At 38.2% G+C, this 8478-nt stretch overlaps 1 pseudogene; it reads left to right on the forward strand.

The window, feature by feature from the left end:
- Positions 1–641: 641 nt before the first annotated feature.
- Positions 642–7644, forward strand: LOC120121180 (annotated as a pseudogene).
- Positions 7645–8478: the final 834 nt, after the last annotated feature.

Consider the following 8478-nt stretch of genomic DNA (forward strand, 5'->3'; position numbering starts at 1 on the left):
AAATTGAATGAACACTAAAACAAGATATCTAGGGTAAAAACTTTTACCCTAATTCATTTCCTCCTCAAACATTCCCTGGCTAAAACTTCCCCCCTCGTCGTTCTCTTTTCAACCTCGTCCACTCACACAGCCCTAGCAGAAACGCACAGCCACCGTGGCCTAAACGATCCCCCAAGACTCTGGGCGACAAAGGCTAGCTCCTATCGACGAGAATGTAAGGTTTTACTACTGTTCTCTGGCCACTGCTAGTTTTCTTTCTTTTTCTCGCAACAAAATCAATAACCCAGATTGAAAATTGAATCCTTTGTTTAGCAGTCTCTTTTATAATAAGAGAGTTTTCTTAGTAGTCTCTTTAAAGTTTCGATCCAAGCTCATTAAAGTATTATCTCTTTTATCATTTTTCAGTTGGATTTGGTTTGCCATGTTTGTTTGTTATTTAAGGTATAAATGTTAGCTTCAGCCATTGAATGTTTTTGTCGTGTTACAAATGAACGGTTTGTGATGGATAATATTTTTTTATTATTGTGATGGATAATTTTTTATCTGAAAGAGTATCAGAACACGTATTGGATAAGGTATTTTTTTTTAAATTTTATTTTCCCTCGCTCTGAAAATCAGAAGAGAAGCAACATCCACTCCCCTTATACGTATCAAACTAAATTTAGAGATGGATTCCCAAATCAAGTTTGCTGTAGTGGTGAAAAATAGGTAGAACAGGGTCCAGACGTCAGGTGACTCAAGTGAGAGTCAAGTTTTTGGATGATCAGAACCGTTTCATTATGAGGAATGTTAAGGGACCGGTCAGGGAGGGAGATATTCTCACCTTGCTCGAGTCCGAGAGGGAAGCCAGGAGACTTCGTTGAACAGATGTCTCTATTTTGTTGCAAGTAGCTAGCTATTATGTTCTTAATTTTGTCATTTCTGAAAGGTATCCAAATTTTCTAATCAAGACTTGAATTTGTGGAGACTGCGGTTGTTTTGAATCACCAATTCTTCATCAAATTTTTTATTATTTTTTGGTTGTTTTAATGTTACCCGATTTCTATAGTAGTTTGAAGATAAGGCCAGAGCTGATATGTTCAATTTCGATTTCGAGTTTGAGTTCGAGCTTGAATCGAGCTTGAACCGAGCTCAAATTCGAGTTTGAGTTCGAGCTCAAAATCGAGCTTCAATCGAGCTCGAGTCTCGAGTTTCAATCTAGCTTCTGATTTTTTTTTTGAATTCGAGCCTTTTCGAGTTGAGTTTCAATATTTTCTTTCGAGTTCGAGTCGAACTTGAAAATTTTAGGCTCGCGAATTTTCGAGTCGAGTTGAGCTTATATTTGAAGTTTTTGAGTTCGAGTCGAGCTCGACTCGGCTCGTTTACACCCCTACTCTTGTGATAGTAGTCACTCAAAATGCAATACAGAAAAGGAAAGGGATAGAGTACTTTTTATTCCTTAAATTTGATAAAACTTTTCAATTTGGTTCATAATTTTTTTTAGTTCACTTTGGTCCTCAAACATAGATATTTAACTTTTGTGAAACTAAAACTACTAATTAGTTTGGCAATAAAATAATTTTGTATGGATTTGGTTATTGTTACTTTGAATTGTGGAACAAAAAACTCAACTATTGGGCTTATCAAATTAAAAAGAAAAAGAACACTACATATTTCTGAAAAAACTAGCGTAAGAAAAAAATAAGAGAAAATAACCTCAGTGACCAAAAATCCCATATAATATATGATTTTAACCAAATTTTTCCGGATTTGCCAAAATGACCAACAAAATCGCAATGCGATCGCTAATTCGCAACGCGATCTCCATTATCGCAAATTCGCGTTGCATTTTCGCAATGCGATAGTTGAAAACGCATTGCGGTGGTCTACAGTGTCGTTGCGATTTTCCCAATTCGCAATGCGAATAAGTAAATCGCAACGCGAATTGGGAAAATCGCAATGCGAATAAGTAAATCGCAACGCGAATTGGGAAAATCGCAATGCGATACTGACTATCGCAATGCGATAATACAAAATCGCAACGAGATACTTACTTTCGCAACGCGATACTGACTTTCGCAACGCGATTCTGACTTTCGCAACGCGATAATACATCGCAATGCGATTTTCAAAGCGCCATTAGTATCCTGGCCAAGTATTTTATTTTTAAATTCCAAACACGAATATTAATATATTGGAACACTGAACTGTCCACAGTATATCCCGTAATCGCAACTCATAACCTAAAACCTAAAATCACAACTCAGTCCCATCTCCATCTCTCACTCTCTCACCCATCTCCGACGAATCCGTCCCCATCTCCGGCGAAATCCGTCTATCTCCATCTCTCAGAGCCACCCACAATCAGAAATGGAAAATCAACCAAATCAACCAACGAGGGTTAGTTTTTTTAATTATTTTCTTTTTGAAATTTTTGCATTATTATTAGGTTTTTCATATTGAAATTGATGATAAGTTTACTGGTAATTTCAATAATAGATTAACCATTTCACTTAGATTGCTTATTAAATCAACCGAGAATCGCAACGAGAAATGCAAATCGCAACGCGATTTTAGTTTCGCGTTGCGATTCTCTCGTTGCGATAGTCGAATTCGCGTTGCGATAGTCATTTTCGTGTTGCGATTTTCATTTTCAGAAACTATTCTTCTTCTGCAAATTGAAACTTGAATGAATTGCATTACTTCAACCAAAAAACAAAGACAAATACGAAATTCACAGTGTTGCAAATTTAAGTTTGAAGAATAAACTACTACTCTTTATGTTTATTATTGTTTTTGGTATATCTTCATGTAGTTTTTGGTATATCTAATTTAGTATGTTTATTGTTTTTGTAGAACTTTTATTCGGCTCAATTGACCTTGAGAAATAAAGTCAGCCTGGCCAAACAATTGCGTCGAAGCTTTCACCTGCACAAAGAAAAATGTTTGAGGATACATGCTTCGGGCCATGGCTGAAAGTACAACATCCCGGTGGAGATGCGATGTTGACACACCTGTTTCTTCAAACCATGACTAGCGATCTACCAGAGACTATACAACGTCGTGATGAAGAGATATGGTTTGATTTTCCACCAGCGTATACGTGTTTTGGGCGGGAGGAGTTTTGCTTAATCACCGGTCTACGCTTCGGACACGATGATGTAGGTCGGTACACTAGACACATTACCCGCCCATCATGGCTATCCCGAGTTTTTCCTGAGCTGGAGAGGCCGAGTCTACACGTAGAAGACCTGACAAGATTTTTGAATAATAAAGATGGTTTTACTCGGATGGATGACGTCGACGTTGTCCGAGTATGCCTTCTAATTCTTTTGCATGCCGGCTTTTTAGGCAGAAAGGCCAGACAACCTATTCCAAATGATCTAATCAAATTGGTAGAAGACCTAAATACGTGGAACCTGTTTCCGTGGGGCTCGTATTTATGGAAAACTACATGGAATAAGTTATCGTCTGCCTTGGATGATCGAAAAAGTTTGCATGGCGATGGTTCCAAATACACTTTGACAGGCTTTATTTGGGCCTTTAAGGTAAGAATTTTTATATGATGTTTCCAAAATTATAAGTAATTATTTAACAATTACTAATGTTTGTTATTATATTGTTTGTAGATTTGGATATTTGAGGCCTTTCCCTCCATGAAGACATATGCAATAAAAACTTCAAATGATATTCCCAGGGCTATTTCCTGGAAGAGGAAACAGACCTTGCAATGGGAAGATTTACTACGGTATACGACAATAAATAATGTAAGTTAACATAAATACTACCATATGTTATAACAAGTTATTACTAGTACACGTTTAACTTTGTTTGAGCTTTTATATTGTTAGGAGGCCAACACTCCTCTACAGAGGCTGACACCCACGGAAGCTGAGCTTGCCACTGATTGGTGGCAAGCTAGTAAGCGTTTTTTTGATGGAACGGTTGATGAACAGCCTCCACTTCGGGAGCCATCACCTCGCCCAGAGCTATCACCTCACCCAGAGCCATCATCTGATCGACCCGGCTATACACCTCCACAACAACAGCCATTACCTATTCTGTCACATCATCGAGCCTCTTCTCCACTATCACCGCAAGATAGACGACCGGCAAAGATACCACGACGTTTATCTCCCTGTTCTCCAACTCCACCTCAACGGGATGAGTTAGGGGAGTTACGTGATGAGGTCAATGCCTTGCGTGAGGAGGTCGGTACTTTACGCAAGACGATGGTGCATGGCGTGTTGAGGTGTCTACATTACGCGGTGAGGTAGCCACTCTACGTGAGATGGTAGCATCGTTGCAGAATGAGGTTCATACTCTACGCAACGAGGTAAGTTTAAGATTTTTCAAACTCGTAATTCATTCGGTTGCTGCCAATACTGCTAAACTATTTTTGTTAGTATTTGTTTTGGTTTTGTTTTTGTCTTTGGTTGAAGTAATGCAATCCATTCAAGTTTCAATTTGCAGAAGAAGAATAGTTTACTTTTGCAACACGAAAATGACTATCACAACGCGGAAATGGCTATCGCAATGCGAAATGAAAATCGCAATGCGATTTGTGTTTCGCGTTGCGATTTTGTCGTTGCGATTTCATTTCGCGTTGCGATTTTGTCGTTGCGATTTTCATTTCGCATTGCGATAGCCATTTCCGCGTTGCGATAGTCATTTCGCGTTGCGATTTTAAGTTTCGTGTTGCGAAAGTAAACTATTCTTCTTCTGGAATGTTTATATATGTTGTCCTTTTAAATGTTTATATAAGTGCTTACTTCTGGAATGTTATCTGAGCATTTTGTGAACTATGATAGAATAATGATTTGGGTGAATACAATGCTAGTTTGAAACATATTTGTCTTTGTTTAATATCATGTCTGTTTATTTACTGATTTATGTATTAATTTTTTTAGCGGCCCGATAAGGTGGATGCTTTACGTCGGGTTTTGCTTGCACGAAGGAGTTCACGCATCAGACGGCGTGGACGTGCTATTACGTCTCCGTTCACCCCAATGGTGCGAAGACTCCGCAAGAAGAAGCCCGACTCACCGGTCATCCCTCAAGAGTCCCCTCCAATCGTTCAAGAGGCCCCTATTCTCCCTCAAGATTCCCCCCCACCGTTCAAGAGGCCACTATCATCGTTGAAGAGGTCCCTCCCACCATTCCAGAGCCCGATTCACATGGGGTAATATATCGAAGTATTGAGAAACCCCCACCGGTTCTGGACATGATGGATGAGAGTTGGCTCTCGTATGAGTTACCTAGTACCCTTCCAGTATCTGAAGTGGAGAGGAGACAACTACCGGAAATAATTGTGGATAATACCCTTTAGGCTAAGACCGTAGTTGATTTTTATCTACATGAGCGGAGCCAAGGGTGTTACACTGACATCAACAAACTCAACGATGAAATATTTTTGTTGCTTGATCGGTCTTGGTGGGGTGTGCTATTAGGGGTTGAAGACAGTGGCTATTTGGATGGGGAGGTAAGTCTTATATTTGTCTTATATATGATTTTGATTAATTTGTTTAAAAATTAATGTAATTCACTAATATATGTATTTTTTTGTAAAACAGCATATCGATGCGTGGGGTCACGTCTACTAATAATAAGGAAGCTTAGGGAAAATAAAAAAAATTCGCTATATACAATAATGCCGACGGCTTTTCACGCAGTTCACTTGAAGAATCAACGAGATGAATCATTTTTGTTGGGCAATGGACAAGCTAAACTTTATCCTGCATGGTGGGAGGTCGATAAGGTTAGTGTTTATTTTTAATTTTTTTAAAGGTGTTCATAAATAAGTGCGCAAATAAATGAATTATTACTTATGATCGCAGGTGTTTATCCCTGTTTGGAACGTCGTCACTGGCTTCTCGTCCAACTTCAGCTCCCATCCCTGAAGATAATAGTGTATGACAGCATGATCAATTACATATCACTGTCTGATTTGAGAGATATTTTCAAGGGATGGAGCTCTCATTTGGCTAAATTCTTGGATGGGATTAAGTATTGGAGTCATTCTGGACACAAGAAGCCAAAGAAGTTCAATGTCACAGTTGTCAGAGACGAGACCGCGCCACAGCAATCGCCGGGAGCCAGAGGGGATTGTGGTCCTCTCGTATGCCTTTGCTTGGCGCGTTTGACGACGGGAAGCACAGAGTTTTACCTCCCACCGATAGAGATAGAGCTGCAGTAGGCTTGTGGTTTCGGCATTATATGGCTAGAGCAATATATTCGAGACGCTGCCTACCTGCATCCGCGTTATGAAAGTGTCCATTGTTAATTGGTAAGTCAAATGCAAGTTTTGTTAACATATATACTCCTTTTGGTTTGAAAATGTTTGGTTAAGTACCTAGAATTCAAAAATTTGCTGTTTGTAGGTTTTAGATGTGTAGGAAGTCTTGTTTGAGCAAATGTTTGGTTTTTGCAGGTTAATCCTTAAGTGAGCTGCGTGAAATGGATGTACGGGGTCACAAAGTTGTTTATTCATTGATTCAATAATTGATGAAGAAATAAGAATTATTATTATTTTTTGATTGTTTAATTGATTTGTAAAAGATGATTTGTAAATGTTTGATTTGTTTAATTGATATGTACATAATTGTGTTGAAATGTAATAGTTGATTTGTTGATTTCAATCTGCTTTATGTTGAAGGCAAAACAGACTATCGCAACGCGAAATGGCTATCGCAACGAGAAAATCGCAATGCGAAATGAAAATCGCAATGCGAAATGAAAATCGCAACGAGAAAATCGCAATGCGATTTTCATTTCGCATTGCGATTTTCTCGTTGCGATAGCATTTTCGCGTTGCGATAGTCAAATGAATGTCTAATAAGATAACAACTGAACATCATAGCAATGTTCAACTCAAGTTACTAATACATGCCTAACTGAAAATGTTAAAAGTGCACACATAAAACACATAATGCAAGTTTTGTTAACATATATACTCCTTTGGTTTGAAATGTTTGGTTAAGTACCTAAATTCATAATTGTTAAAAGTTTATGCATGTTAATCCTCGTTGCCTTTTTCATTTCGCATTGCGATTCTATCGTTGCGATTTGCATTCGCATTGCGATGGTCAAATGATTGCCTTTCGCAACGCGATTCTGACTTTCGCAACGAGATAATAAAGAATCGCAATGCGAGTTTCAAAGTTCGCAACAGGTTTTAGTTTCGTAAGCCAAATTTTTTGTGTATATATATACGCAGCAACAACAACTCATAACCTAAATCCCTAAATCGCAACTCATTCCATCTCCATCTATCACTCTCTCCGGCGACATCCGTTCCTATATCCAACGACATCCTTCCCCATCCGCAACAGGTCTTAGTTTCACATCTCGTTTGTTTAGTTACAACCATGAAATCATCTAATGTTGATCATGTTTGGATAGATTTGTGTTTTGGAGGGTCATGGGAGAATGTTCATGGTGTTTTACAATATATGCCTTTACCCATGAATCTTCAACTAAAACTGTCATTAAAGAAGTTAACTTATGAAACCCTAATGTTACGTGTTTCAAAGAAATTGAATTTAGAGCCCTAAGTGGATTTAGGCTATCTTATCAGAGAAATGGTAAAGTTTATTTGTTACCGACAATGAAGATGTTGAACGATTCATTGCATACATTAATGTTTCAAGTGATGATGTTACATTGTATGTTGTTGAACCTAGAAGTAGTATTGTTGGGTCAGTAGCGGGTAGTAATCAACTAAGTGGGTCTCAAAACCCACAGCCTTCTCTAATCCAAATCCAAATCAACTTTCAGCACCAAATTCCGGTTTTCGTATTGACCAATTAGACGATGATGAGCCAAGAGAAAAAATTGTGAGTACTAGTCAGTATTCGAATTTGATCTTGGTCAATACCCGGACTTTGATATTGGTCAATACACGGATTTTGATGATGTTTCAGAAGAAGAAACAGACCCTGCGTGTAATGATTTTGATATTCAATACCCGAATTTTGATGATGAAACACCGTTGCCGAGGAAGATGTTGTTGATGATAATGAGGAAGTTACAACTGAATGAACATGTTGAACATCCATTCTGTAATTCATATAATCCTAAAGAAGAAAAAGTCCCCGAAGAAAAGAAAATGCCACGGGAGTATAACTGGAATATGCCAGAATTACTTCAGTTACCGGAAGAGTTAGCAAAGAAAGCAGTTGATTGTTACACAAAATTATTCGTATCAAGAAATATGATTGTTTTGATACAAAGGAAGACTTGAAGATAGCTTTGTATACGAAATGTGTGGAAGATGGCTATCAACTAAAAATTAACAAATCAAGCAAAGATCGTTTCGAAACAAGGTGTACGATTGACAAAAACTGTACGTGGCGTATGATTGCAAAGAGGATAAAAGATTGCGCAATATTTCAAGTTAGGACTTTTATTGATAAACATACATGTTCAAGAACCCAAGTTTTTCCTCACCATAGACAGCCAAACAAAAAGGTGTTGGGTGGTTTTCTGGCTGAGTTAATG

The sequence above is a fragment of the Hibiscus syriacus genome, unplaced genomic scaffold (assembly GCF_006381635.1).
Source record: "Hibiscus syriacus cultivar Baekdansim isolate YM2019G1 unplaced genomic scaffold, ASM638163v2 tig00110361_pilon, whole genome shotgun sequence".
Taxonomy (NCBI): domain Eukaryota; kingdom Viridiplantae; phylum Streptophyta; class Magnoliopsida; order Malvales; family Malvaceae; genus Hibiscus; species Hibiscus syriacus.